Source organism: Heterocephalus glaber, unplaced genomic scaffold (assembly GCF_053883595.1).
Source record: "Heterocephalus glaber isolate CG9 unplaced genomic scaffold, H.glaber_assembly_v1.0 deba00000594, whole genome shotgun sequence".
Classification (NCBI taxonomy): Eukaryota; Metazoa; Chordata; class Mammalia; order Rodentia; family Bathyergidae; genus Heterocephalus; species Heterocephalus glaber.
In genome coordinates this window covers 29,639,467-29,653,524 of record NW_028258151.1, presented here as the reverse complement: position 1 = coordinate 29,653,524, position 14,058 = coordinate 29,639,467, and the positions used below count along the sequence as shown (strand labels likewise).

The window sequence follows — 14,058 nt, the reverse complement described above, 5'->3', positions numbered from 1 at the left end:
AGCTGCCTGAAAAGGATCAGCTGGTTTTGACTTGGAGCTCAGAAGCCAGGTGTGAATGGAGATGCTGTCGCATGTCTATCTCAGCTGTCATTGACTGCAGTCAAGTGGGAAGTCTGGCCCTACAGCAAACTGCCCACTTGAACTCAGCCAGACTGCAGAACTGAAGAAAAGAAACAACAACCCACTATTTATGTTTATGTTTATTGCTTTTAAAGTCTAGAAAGAGGATGTATGAAATTCAGGAGTATTGTAGCTTACTAAATGACAACTGTTCAAATGCTACACAATAAGCATAACATACAAATCACTTTAGATGGTAGGTAAGTTAATGTCTAAAACAGCCACTGGAAAAAATACAATGAAAGTCCTTTGTAAAAACAATGTTCTGTAATTAATAGTAGATCTTTAGCAAACTGACAAAAACATTTTTTTCTCAGGTTTAAATTTAGTTTCTGGTTTCAAAATTGCAAGTTAACTATATGGATTTGTTGTCACCTTCATAATGCGGGAACAATAATAGTACCTACTCTTAGAGAATGATTGGGAATGCTAAATCTGTTACTGCACAACAATGTCTCCCTAAGTGCTATGTAAAGTTTCATGTTACCTTTATTTATACTCCTGAGAATTTCTTTGATCATTTTAGGTTTCAGTCATTTACTGGCCACAGAAATTAGAAAAGTTCTCTCTAAGGTAGAAATCAGGACAGAATTTTTCTTTTCTCATTCTAGCAGATTACAGTGGTGCTTGCCAGGGAAACTACTCCCTAAGGAGAGGGGAACGTGTCTCTACCTAAGTACCCAAGTAATAGGTGTTTCTCATCCAATCCTCATAAAAAATGAGGGGCCCCATAATTCCATGAAAATCGATCCAAGCACCATATTTAACTTATTTTTCCGACTCCTCCTTGAAACTAAATTAATGGTCTTTTTTACTAAATCTCTTTTCGTACTAAAACTACTTCAAAATTTTGCTTGTGGATAAAGAATTAGCCTCACCTGAGACATTAATCTCAGACCAGGCCTGGGTTCCTCCTCCACTCCTGCATGGGACACCTGATCTTACACCTTCTAAGCTCTGCAGGGAGGAAGTGCTGGGTGGAAGATTTTTTGTTTCATGAGAGTCCTGTGCTTTCTTCATGAACTGTAAGTTTTGTTAGAGTTTGGAACATGTGAGTACAGGTTTTAGTCAGCTTTAATTAACCTCGCAAGTTACCAGCTGTATAAATGAGGCTGAATTCATATCATGCTTCTTAGCCAACTGCCAGGTGAAAAAAAAGAACTCCCAGTTAAATTTGAATTTCAGATAAACAGTGTTGCCTTCCTAATACATCTACCATAATATTTCAAGGGATATAGTCATCTGAAATTAAATTTAACTCGGAGTCTTGTTACAATTGTGAGCTGATAAATCTGGATGCCTTAGATTTCACTGTAGTCAGCTTCCTCAGCTCTGGCATACAGAGATAAAACTGACTTTTCAGACTTGTTTTGTGTTTAAAGTTGGTGGTACTAATTAGTTACTGATTTTCTTTAGGTTTCTACTCAAGTGACGCCTACCTCTTATAATTTTCTGTGGCTAACTTGTCTGAAATATCAACAGTCTTCTTATCACCTCATCTTCCTGCTTTGTTTCACTTTTCTCTTTCTCCTTATCCCTTTCACTATTTAAAATGCTCCACACTTTACTTCTTTATCTTATACAGTGGACCCTTGACTTACAAACTTGATAGGTTCCTGAGGGCTGGTTGTAACTAAGTGAATACAGCTGAGATCTGGATGTTTACCTGGAGACATGCTATAGATAACAAGAGGCAGATGAATCTTCCATGCACCTAATTAACCCAAGTTGTTCGTACGTCAGGCTGATTGTAACTTGAGGGCCCACTGTATATTATCTCTCTAATTAGAATGCGGCTCCATGAGGGCAAGGACTTTTGTCTGCTTTCTTTACTCTTGCATTCCCAGTGCTCAGAAAGTTCCTGGCACATAAATAAATAATTGTTGCTTGAAAGAATGAACGCATTGATCAATCAGTGTTTGTTTGGCTGCTATGACTTTTCTATTCCACACAACAGAGTACAGAAGTTCTAGTTCAGTGAATATATTGCTCTGTGAGCACTGAAATATTAGTGTCAAGAAAGCAAGAGCTAATAGATATAATACATATGGGTAGATCTCTGATATCCTAGGCCTGAACCGAAGGATATGTAGGCCAGGTAAAGGCATATAGACATATAGTAGAACATATAGAAGAACTAGTTCCTAGTTATAGCAAGACTAGTTACAGTTTAAGAAGAGATCCAGCAATATGTCTCTGTTTTCAGTGGTGAAGTGTTTCCCCAGAGACATAGTGCAAGTAAACCACTTTTCTTTTGAAAAGGAACTGAACAAAGAGATTTTAATCAAGTTCACAACCTAAATACAGTACTTTCTAAGTTCACCTTTCTTACCACTATAGAATACAGCTGCTTAAACCCTAGGAGAAGCTCTGAAACAAATTTTCTACCAGTCTTGGGCAGATTGACAAGCCTACATTTTATTGAGCCCTTATCCATAAAATGGGATAATTCTACCATCTGGCTCCCAGGGGCAATTAGAGAGATTTATAGGTCTAATTTGCCAAGTACTTCAGTAAAGAAAAGCACAAGGCTGCTTAGTCCATAAGTCATCATTTTGCACAACCTAATACCTAAATTCCTCAGGTTCCAGTAATTTATTTTATGGTTGCTTGACCAAAGAGTAGTGAGCTGAATCCTGAGAAAAACATATCTAAGAAACTCAGAATTATTTATACCTTAAACTTAGCTTTCTGAGCCCTTCGATGATATGAATCACTGTTGTCCATATGTGATTATATATATTTTTATATCCAACATGTAGTGATTTCTTTAGGTTCTCCATTTGATTTATAGTCTTCAGGCAGTTTTATAAATGTCATTGTCACTTTTTCAGAATGGATGGCTGCCTTGGGACCATTCCTTACTGAAATTTCCCAAAGACTTCAATACTCTGCTGTTTCTACTTAGCCCCAACCATCTCAATACTCAATATTTAATCACAGTGAAATTCCTTCTTGTATGTAAGGTGACCACAAAATGGGCCATTTATAATTGAATAAAGAGACAGAACGAGTATGAGAGACTGAGCCTGGATGGTCAGGGAACATCATAATCCACTGAGCAATCCATTGCTAGGAGGTTGTAAAGCACAGGCTCTGTTGTGTGCAAGGGAATGTATTTTCCCAGAACAAACGTTATATGCATCAGATAAGCAAATCTGGTAATTGCAACAACATTAGTAGCTCTTATTTACATGGCATTGATTGTATATCCCAAAGCACTTTCCTTCATGAAGTTATTGAATTATCAGAACAACCCTCAAAGGTAGAGTTTATAATGGCTTCCATTGTACAAGTCAGAAAACTGTGCCACAGAGCATTTAATTAACTTGCCCAAAATTGTACATGTAGTAAGAGGTAGAGATGAAATTTGAACTCATCATCATCTTCTTAAAGTTCTACTCTCATTCATACTGTTTAGGCCAGAAACAGATACTGGCAAATAAGCTCCTTCTGCCCTACCAAAGCTCCACCTGGAAGACATCAGTGTACCTTTTTGGAAAGGTGATCTTGACTTCCTACAGCTCTTTCTCACTGAAACTTTGAATTTTGGGGTACCAGCTCACTGATTTGCTCCTTCTTAAGTTTCTATCAAAAATTAGCTACAAATGAAATTAAGTCCATCTCTTTTTTTTTTGTACCGGGGATCAAACTTGGGACCTTGTGATTTCGAGGCAGGCAGCAGAACCATTGAGCTAAATCCCCGACCCCTAAGTCCATCTCTTTGATTTGGGTTTACAGTGGGCCCTTGAGTTACGACCAGTCTGACATACGAACAACTTGACTTACCACCAGAATTTTAATTTTAACTTACAAAATCTTGAGTTGAAACTCCAGTGCTGGCCATTTGTGCTTCCAGATGGTCTCAGATACAGATGTAACCCTTAAAGAGTTCTGGAAGGAACATTACAACATCCTTTCCTGTGTGTGGTTAATAGAGAAATCCTGGGCCAATGTCTCTCTAAGGACACTGAGATCGGCCTGTGTACAGGAGAGAGACTTTGAAGGCTGTTAGAGGAGCCTGCGCCTTCACTGACCAACTTGAGTTATAACCAACCTTCACAAATGAATTGAGTCTGTAAGTCAAGGGTCCATTGCATTTATTTTTTATAAGATAGAAGTGGAAATAATTTTGCTAAATCACCATTCTAGGTCAGACAATCCACTGAGCATCTTTATAAGATCGTTGAATAGAATAGTCGTAAAAGACTTCAAACTAAGACACATAAAGCTTAATTAACTTGGCCCAAAGATGTGCACCAAATAAACGATAGAACCAGGACTCACAGCCTTGAGTTTCTGGCTCCAAGCCAGTGTGACTTATGGTACGTGATGCTATTAGTTGAAAACTAATGAAGGGCCATATAGATGTGGATGGGAATGCGTGTGTGTGTATGTATGTGTGTGTGTGTGTGTGTGTATATATATATATATATATATATAAGAAACCAAAACATAGGGGAAAATGTATAAGCACATGACGCCAAAGTTTAGAGAACAAAAATGTCAGCAATCTCTGGGTGTGTCTCATTAACTTACAATGGAACTGCGTACCAGACTCTCCCTAGGTGCTTTAGCTTTGAAGACGGAGGACAGTCCTAACAGAAAGGCTGGCCAATTTGCCCTGTGCTTCCTAGCCCCAGGTATTGCCTGTGTGAAAATCTTTAAATTTAACTAGGAAGTCTGTTGCTATGTTTTAAATTCATAGGAACTTTTTAAGGATAAGTGAGCTAACTTGCAACTATTGCCTGACTATATTATACCCTGAATCCTGTTTTGTTTTTACTTTGAAAAAGCATAAAAGGGGTGACTAATAAAACACAACCTTTCCAATGTCTCCATGTATTCTTTTTCAAAAAAGGGATATCTCCCCAAATTATGTTCTTATATTTTATGATTTTTGTTTTGTTGTATTTCTACTTTGTTATAATAAGTAAAGATTTTTAGGTTGTGGTTGAAAGTCACCCCTCATTTTACTTACTGTCTTTTCTGAAAACTTTTTAGGAATGGGTTGTACCTCCTTTCTTCTAAATATTTTTAAAGGAAGTAAGTAAGAATATTTTAATGCACTATGTCATATCTTTTGTCCCCACATGCTTAGATCTCTTTTCTTTCTTAATCATCCAGGTTCTTTTTGTTGTTCTTCCTCTGACCTTATATAATATTGGCAAGAATGGTACAGACATTCTTGGGCTCACTGTCTTCAGACATTTTATGATTAATCATCCAGTTTTCTTGATATGTATTAATCTAAAAGGATAATGGGGTTTCACAGATGTAAAAGCAAATTTGCCAATGAAATTTGGAATACTAATATCTATCTCTAGGCCTTCAGAACCCTCTTTGGAGGCCTGGAATATGGATGGCAATGTTTTCACCTTATGTACCTTACCTGATCAATTGATATCTGTGTGACTGATCCATTATATTGAAAGTAATGCTATGCGCCTGTGTGAGTTTAATTGACATTCCCAATCAGTTTAGTGATGATGGTCATGATTAGGAAACTTGGATATGGTGATTCTCTGACCAGAAAGTTGTTCTATTCAAGCCTCAATTTTTCTATTCAATGACATTTTCTAAGTTTATTCCTCAGGATAACCTGAATATACCTATACTGTCATAGGTTTTCACCATGTTCAACAAGTTTTATTATTTGAGAGTTCTTACTAATATCTAACTGCAAAGATCTGGTGTAATTCAGAGCTATTTCCCCTTGTTCAGTTCAGGGGTACCTTTGCTGTACAATGGCTTCTCTTATATGTGAAGGCTGTTATTAAAGAATGGGCCCGGGGATTGTCCAGGGAGGGTTGGAGGCTGCAAATTGGGACAACTGCAATCGGAAATGCATTGTGTTGTATCTCCAGGCTGAGAGATTCATCTGTTTTCAGGAAAAACAGACATTCCTGTTTCATCCCAGCAGGAAGGAGAGGAGCTTTTCGGAAGAGAACACAGGTGTACAATAGCACCACCTTACACAATGCAGGCTCATAATGGAAAACAAATTTGACCCATTTTATAACAAAAAAAAACCCCACTCCCCTTGGTGCTTCCATGGTTCCATTAGCTGTCTTTGGGCAGACAAAAATTAACTCCACCCTATTGCCCGATTATTCTACAGTCCCTTTCATCTTGGTGGGTTTGGGAGGATGGGAACTGACAGATGCGTGTCATCAGTTGGGCCCAGACTGTACAGATGGGCAGAGAGATGACAAAGAACACAGAAAGAATCTGAAAGAAGATAATTGGCATGTTATGTTAGCCTGACAAATTGAAATATAATAGAATGAGTGGAAGAGAACTTGATTTCCATCCAGTTGAATAATCTTTGAATCATATGCAAAGGGGGTCTGGAAGAAAAATGGCCTTTAAATCTGTATCATAGATTTTTCATCTTAAAATGTAAGAGAAATGAGATTTATCCATCGCGGACCCCCTGGCAGGCACTGCCTTTGTGTTTTTTATACAGGATGGTTACAGCCTGAGGGGGCCGGGAAAACAATACTCCTTCCTTCCCAACTCAGGCTCTCAGAAGCACCTGAGAGACACTTGAGTCTGAGACATGGGGATGAAAATGACAGCTTGGGGACTGCTCCAGGTGTTGAAGAATCACAGTTAGAAGTAGCCAAATGTACCTGCAAATGTGCCCCACCTAAGGGGAACTTGTCCGGAAGGAAGGGCCCATTTGGTATAGGAGAGCAGAGGTACAGTGGGAATGGTGAACAGTGAAGAGAAGGAAGAAGCTGAGCCTTTTCAGTGCAGCTGCTTCGTAACAAATCAGCAGTCAGAAATATGTGTCCTTTTGGGTACAAAACAGTCAGGGAAAAGACTTGTGGTTTTCTTCTAATGGAAGTCCCTCACCTTGAAAACAGCCCTATCATTCGGAAGATTACTAACAGAGGAAAAAGTGTTTCCTGTTAAGATTTCTCTCCATTTTACTATCACAATGTTAAAAGGTATCAGTTTCATGCAAAAATTTATGTTTCCAAGAACCTCATATCTAGAGAGAGAGAGAGAGAGAGATAAATAAATAGAGAAACTTTCTAGCCCACCAGTTCTCTGACTGGCCAGTGCTTCCCAAGTGGAGAAGTCAGGACTTATGAAGTTGATAATAAGACTTACACAAGCATAATTTAACTTCTGCTTTTTCTTTTGCGTCTGCCCACCTTCAGACCAGGTGTTCATCTTGGCGACAGCCATACATACTGGAGTAGGCTTTGCCCTTTCAGGCCTAGGACTCCCCTCTGGTGCTAAGCTTAGAGGGGTTAAACTCAGCAATTCAGGGGTGGGGAATTAGAAAGGTCCTCCATTCTGCTTTAGCAGAAAAACTGTCAGCCTGCCTGTTGTGAATGTAAATCAATCTTAACTCAAGGAGGAAGAAACATATATTGTTTACTTGTTCTCAAACTCACCAACTTAGACCTTAGTCTTTGCCTTTGAAAATTGGCATTTTGGGGAACAAAATGGCCCAGATTTCACAGCTGCTGGTGTGACTTAAATTGGTGGTTTCTGTCTTAGGCCATTAGCATGGAGAACACCAGAGCACCAATTTTGACAGGTGCCAGCTTCTAACTGCGTTTCGTTTTTATTGATAAAAGATCATTTATGCAGGAAATCAAACTTCCTGGGCCTCAGTGAACAGCATCTAAGCTGCTGTGGGGGACACAGATCGGCTTGAGCTGACACGAATTTTATCCTCATGCATAAAGCTCAAGGATGAATGAAGAGCAAGACTTTCGCTGTGTCAGAATTATTACAAATTGTGTAGGCCTCTTGGTTCAGACTCTTCCAATGCACAGCCTAACAATAATTGATTCGGGGAGCATGCCTTCAGGCTGGCTTGTGACACTAAAAGGCAGCTGGTTTCCACAAGGTATCTGTGTGTGGTTCCTGCTAGCCACAGTGTGCAAAACTAGATTCGGATGCGTCCTGTGCTCTTCTGTTACTTTGAGCAACCCTTAGAGTGCATGGAAAGAACTGGAGAAGGACTAAGCTCTTTGATTCACAGGGTTTATCATGGCTCAAGGTTTAAACTTTCACCAAACAGTCTCCAATTGGTTCCAAAGAAGTTAATTGCACACTTTTAATACGATTTAAAATTATCACAGTCTGAGACAAGCAACTGACACTTTACATTTGATATTTTTAAAAAATCAATTTATGTTTATGACAAGCCAATAAGAGAAAATTGGTGAGGGTGATAGTTGGTACAGTTTTTTAGAGAATTAGTTTTGTTGTTCAGGGAATCAAAGAGAAACTGTATTAGTAGGGGGAAAAAGAAAGAATTTTATGTATCAGAATCATAATTTTAAGTTTAAATTTTAAATAGGGAGGAAAAGAATTAAATTTTAAGTACCTGAATAATAATAAAATAAAAAATAGGTGCTGTGAATAACCTGAAAGAAGGGAAATATTGATTTTGGAGATTGACAGCTGGATATATGCACAGAAAAGTAAATACTGGAAGGCTGGTTACATTTGAAAAGGAAAAGGGATGTATGCACCCAGGATGAACTGCTTTTAATAGGAGGATTAAAAAAAGACAAGCAAACATTGCCATTAGATAAGACAGGATGGATATGATTAGTACAAATCAACCAGCCAGGGAGAGACAATATCTCAGATGCAGACAGAAATGGCTCTCCAAGTGTCCCAGACCAACAATTTAGAAGTATCCTCTCAAGGCTGAAGACTGGAGCTACATCAAGAGGAACTAGAATTAATCTTTGAAGAATGGTTTAAAAAGGAAATGTATGGATTTGAGAGTGAAAGAATAGGATGATTTCAATCTCTTCAGGCGGACAAAAAAGTTGACATTGTTATCATATCCTGAGGACACTTGTGAAATACATGGAATTAAAACTCTAACGAAATAAAAAACGATGAACACTGATGGAGGAGTGAGGAAGGATAAGTTGGGGACATGCTGAAGCCTGGTTATTGTTCTGTGGGAAAAAGAACCTCCTGCCCATTTCCTACAAATAGAATCAAGGTTGGGCATTACCTGTTTAAAGAATGAATTCTTTTGACAGGCCTCACATTATCAATGTCTCCTCTTTTGAAAATAGAGTGAGCAACATGACATAATCTAGAGATACAAGCTACTAAAATATAACAGTGACTTTTATAATGAAAGCAATGCAAAATTGCCAGAAAGCAATTTAAAATTTGGTGCCGTGGCTCAAATATACTTTTTAAATGTCGTGCATGGGTGTCCAGCATTTGGTTTGCCTGGGCTGCTTTGAGAAGAATTGTGTTGCGTTGCATATAAAATCTGTCTATGGGTGTGTTTGTCTGTAAGTCTATCTGTCTGTATTTTTAAATTATAGTTTTAAAGTTTTCATTACATTAAAATGCAACAAGTCCACGTTTAATGACTAAGGGGACCTACATGTCTGCTTCGTAACAATAAATGCTTGTCTTTATACTGCACATACAATGTAGGTAGAGTGAAGCACTATTCATCAGTAGTCACAGTGTTTTACTCTCCAAGTGGCTCACGCTTGTGTCCCACACATGTGGATTCACCTTCAGCTGACCGTGTGCGGCAGGGATGGGAGGCAGAGTTGGCATTGTACTCCCCTACACCATGTGTGTTGCTGGCTATGTAGTCTACCCTGCAACGCCATGCTATTGAGTCACGAAAAATATTGCCAAACATCACATGATAATATTCAAAGTTTACATCTTATGGGGCTGCATTACTAGCTGCCCAGGGCCACCTGTAAGCTGTGTGGCAGAGGTTGGAGCACACCTGTGCTAGGGGCTTACTCCCCAATACAACTGTGTTGGAAGGAGGGGCCTGGTAAGTGATGATAGGATGTGAGACTCAGCTACTTAACACAAGAGTAGGTGCTACAAATGACCCCCCTTCCTCTCTGTCTCTCATGCCCTCTACATTCTCGCCTCCTCCCTGTGCTAGTGCTGCAGAAAGGCCCTCGCCGGATGTCAGCCTCATACTCTTGGTCTTCCCAGACTCCAGAACTGGGAGTCAAATAATCTCTTCTTAAATTACCCAGTCTTTTGGATTCCGTCACAGAAGCGTGAAACTGACTAACACAATAAGAAAGGACAAAGGCCTTCAGAGTCAGCAATCATCACATGTGGGAGAGAAGGAAGGGGGACAGAAAAGAAATGCAAGAATCTCCCTTAAGTTCCTAGAAAGTGATAGAAGACTGCCAGAGAGAAAAAGCACACCGGAGACATTTATGTCCTACTACTGGAGACAAAAATGTTGAAACTATTTCAGCAACTACCGAAGGAACATCAGTTATTCAAGGCCAGACAATTTTAAAGGTGGAGGAAGTCCGGGTACCAGAAAAGAAAATGCACAAATGTGTTCATTCTTATGGTGCAACCAGGAGTATAAATATCACAAGCATCCACAAAATCTGTTGTGAGTGATCCCTCAGCAAGATCGAATGTGAGAAAGAAGTGGAAGCTTTTCCTGCGAGAAAGCTCAGTAGTTCTGCACTGGGAGACAGCGGTACCCACTGTAGCACTGGAGCTGTCATGTTTGCTTACAAGTCAGAGTGAGGTTAGCGTCAGTCAGTAGATCCCACCCTCTTGTGAGCACTGCCCTGCCAGAAGCGTAAGACTGACAGGGAAAATAGCTTTCAATCAACCTGGATTAGAAGAAAATACCAAAGAAAATCATGCAACTATGAATGTCACCAAGACTTTACATGCATAAGGAGGGAGTGGAGAGTATATACAGATTTACTGCTGTGTTGTGTGTATATTCCGTTATGTTATAGAACACATGGAGAACAACAATTAATTGCTTGAATAGAAGTTTCTGCAAGTTCCTTTTAAATTCGCACATTAGAAACAAATGCCAAATGATTGGTATCCTGGAGAGAACGTAAACAAGGTTTACTTTTACTTCATTTACCTATCTTGCCTCAGGTTGTTCTTTGATAAAATGTGTGTTTGGATATTGTAGACACCTCAGTTGTGATACCATCATTTTCCTTGGAGTGAGTTACCAGGATGTGAGTAGTTGCTTACGTTTCTAAATATGATCCATGCAGGCTGGAGCAGAGACAAATGTGATTCCCATTATCACTTTCTCCTTTTTAAAAAGATCATGTACTCAAAATGAGAAAAATAGCTTTTGTAAGATTCCTTCCCAAAACAAAATCTGAATCTGATAATAGGAAACATCAGATAAACCAAAATTGAGGGAAAATCTACAAAATCACTGTCCTATAATCTTTAAAACTACTTAAGGTCCTGAAAGCCAAAGAAAAATTGGGAAATTATCAGGCTGAAGGAGACTGAAGAAATACGGCTCAACAAAATGCATGAGCTTGAATCCAACCCAGGAAAAGGTATCCGGAAGGCAATAAGTGAAATCTGAATAAGGCCCATAGATTAAATAATATTATGGTATCAGCATTAATTTCCTAATTGTGAACATTAGTATATGTTCATGTAAGAGAATGTCCTCTTATTGAGATAAAGATATATCACATTTCAACTTATACTTTTTTGAGAAAGAGAAAAAAATGAAGAGTAGTAAAATATTAACATCTAGGGAATTTGACTGGAGGTATATACGAAGGTTTCTAGTATTTGTAAATCTGTTACATTTGAATTTAAGGTATATAAAATCTTTTAAAATCACAAATCTGTCCCAGATATTAAATGAGATATATTTATGTTGAAATGGTTACTTTTCTAAATTTAAATTCTTTCTGGATGAACAGTGCTTTGTTAATAAAATCCGGGATATATTTATGCTAAACCACTTTTTGTTGCTGATGTGAATTTCAAATTTAACTGGATGTCTAGTATTTTTCTGGTAGCTCTCATAGAAATTTCTTGCAGCCCTGTATATAACCCTACAACTTTCTTATAGCTATTTAGTTCTTCCAAAGCAAAATGTTGAAAGCTCTGTAGTACCTAAGAGAATTGAACTCTAATTGTTTCAGTTTTAGAGGCTGTAAAGGACTTTATCCATGCAGTGATAAATTCCAAGTTACAGTATTACTTTGGAAGGATCATCCCTCTGTCCAAAGCATCCTGAGTGAGGAACCTGAAACATGACAAAATAAAAATTGAGAAGATGCATAAGACACATGGGATTTAATGTACTCAAATCTTACCATATGAATTTTTCAAAAGTCACTAGTAAGAATTTAGTAAGGGGAAGAAGATTATATCCAATTTGGGGAAATTTTTCTTTTGCTGAAATGCTATGGCTTGTGTTTATTTATGTTATAACTTAAAGACATCACTAACCCTCCGGTTAGATTTCTTAGACATACTGACTATGCTTATTTTGAGATGAGAAATGGAAATAAGTGGTCATTTTCATTCCGAGGGACAGTAAGGGCTTGGAGATAAGTCATGTGCTTCTCTGAACTATTTCAAAACTTCTCCATGGCAGGTGGAGTGCAGACTCCTGTACACCATTGGTACCAGGAGGATGGTAGGGAGTGGTGCTTAGATGAGGAGAGGTCTAAATATGTTCATCCTGTCCCACTGAGGAGTGAATTGTGAGCGAAGTCAGTTACAGCTCCTTATTTAAATTGTCTCATCTCATCAGACTTCTGAGTTAGCAAAGTAAAATGCTCATCTTTATCTCTGAAATTCTATATTCTGCCTTTCAGTCTTTCTCTTTGCACGGAGCAGAAATGAATATTTTTGTCCCTCCTCTTCCCAGTTTTAAGTATCTGTAGATGAGGATAAGTTTCAATGTGGTTAAATATCTTTCTTAAATTACCTTTATAGAAAAATATTAAATCAAGATTAATTCCCTACTTCATTGTTCATACATTTCTATCTCTCTGAGCATCATAGGCATATAGTCATATAATATTTATGTAATGATTATAACAGTTACACAAAAGGATTATCTATTGATTTCATGTTCATCATCAATGCTCATTCTTTGTCCTATATTGGCATTACCTCTTATGGTCATTTTGATCAATGCACATATGTGCATAATCAATAATTGAATGAAATACTGTTTAATATTTCATGAACCACTGTTGTAAAGTGGACATTATTTATTATTTTGTATAAATGTAATGTATTCAACTTTATGAACTAGCATCATATACCCATATTACTTTTACCTATATTGCTTTGCCATTGTGTTGCAAGTTTTTAACTGTTGGCTCTTTTGTGGAATCTCTTGTTGCTGCTTTTCCATAAATCATTTACTTCTTCTGAATCAAATTTCAAGGTTTTCTCTTCAGTCATGTAATAGTGGTCAGACCAAGCCACTGCACTTCATATGATAGATTATTGTAGATGAAAACAAAGCCATTTCAACCAAAGAATGGTCTTTCTGAGGAGAGAAAAAAAAAAAAAGGAAATGCTTGTTATTATAAACCACTTAGGTTTGGGATGATTTGTTATTCTGCACTATTAGAACAAAGCTGACTCTCACAGACTACTCCCAATATTGCTTGAGAAGTCATTCACCAGAACTATTCAGCTAGTAAGAAGAAAAATGACTTCTGGGACTGCACATTGATATATTCTTCTCTGGTCTAATGCATCTAACTAATGTATATATTTAGAAGAGGTGACTGAGTAGTGCAGTGATAGGGTAGAGTGAGAGGCTGGTTACCTGCTGCAGTTCCCTACTTTCTTCCAGGGAGAAATGGATGGTGAATGGTATTAACCTGAATGCCACAGTCCCATGAGGGTCCATGGGACATCTTGGCAAGTCAGCTATTTCTCTACCCACAATGTATGTCTACCTCAATATAGCATAGTTTAATGGATAGAAAAGTAAGAGAAACATTTTGCAGAGATACTATTAAATATCCTTTAAAATGTGTAAAAATACTTCATCATCAGTACTTTAATCCTGGTCTGCCTAAGAGTTAGCAATGATTGGAACTATGGGGTTGGAAATATAATAAAGAACTGTTTGTCTACTTCACTCCTCTTTTAATTCCTCTCTTGCTACACCCA

The 14,058-nt window shown here is 38.0% G+C and overlaps 1 long non-coding RNA gene across 1 annotated transcript in view; it reads left to right on the top strand.

The window, feature by feature from the left end:
• The first annotated feature begins 910 nt into the window (after positions 1 to 910).
• The window catches only part of LOC110350626 (uncharacterized), a 55,401-nt gene continuing 42,253 nt past the window's right edge, over positions 911 to 14,058 (top strand). Inside the window, exon 1 of the long non-coding RNA XR_002397312.2 lies at positions 911 to 1,145. This is a non-coding gene — a long non-coding RNA (uncharacterized LOC110350626). The remainder of the gene's footprint in view (positions 1,146 to 14,058) is intronic.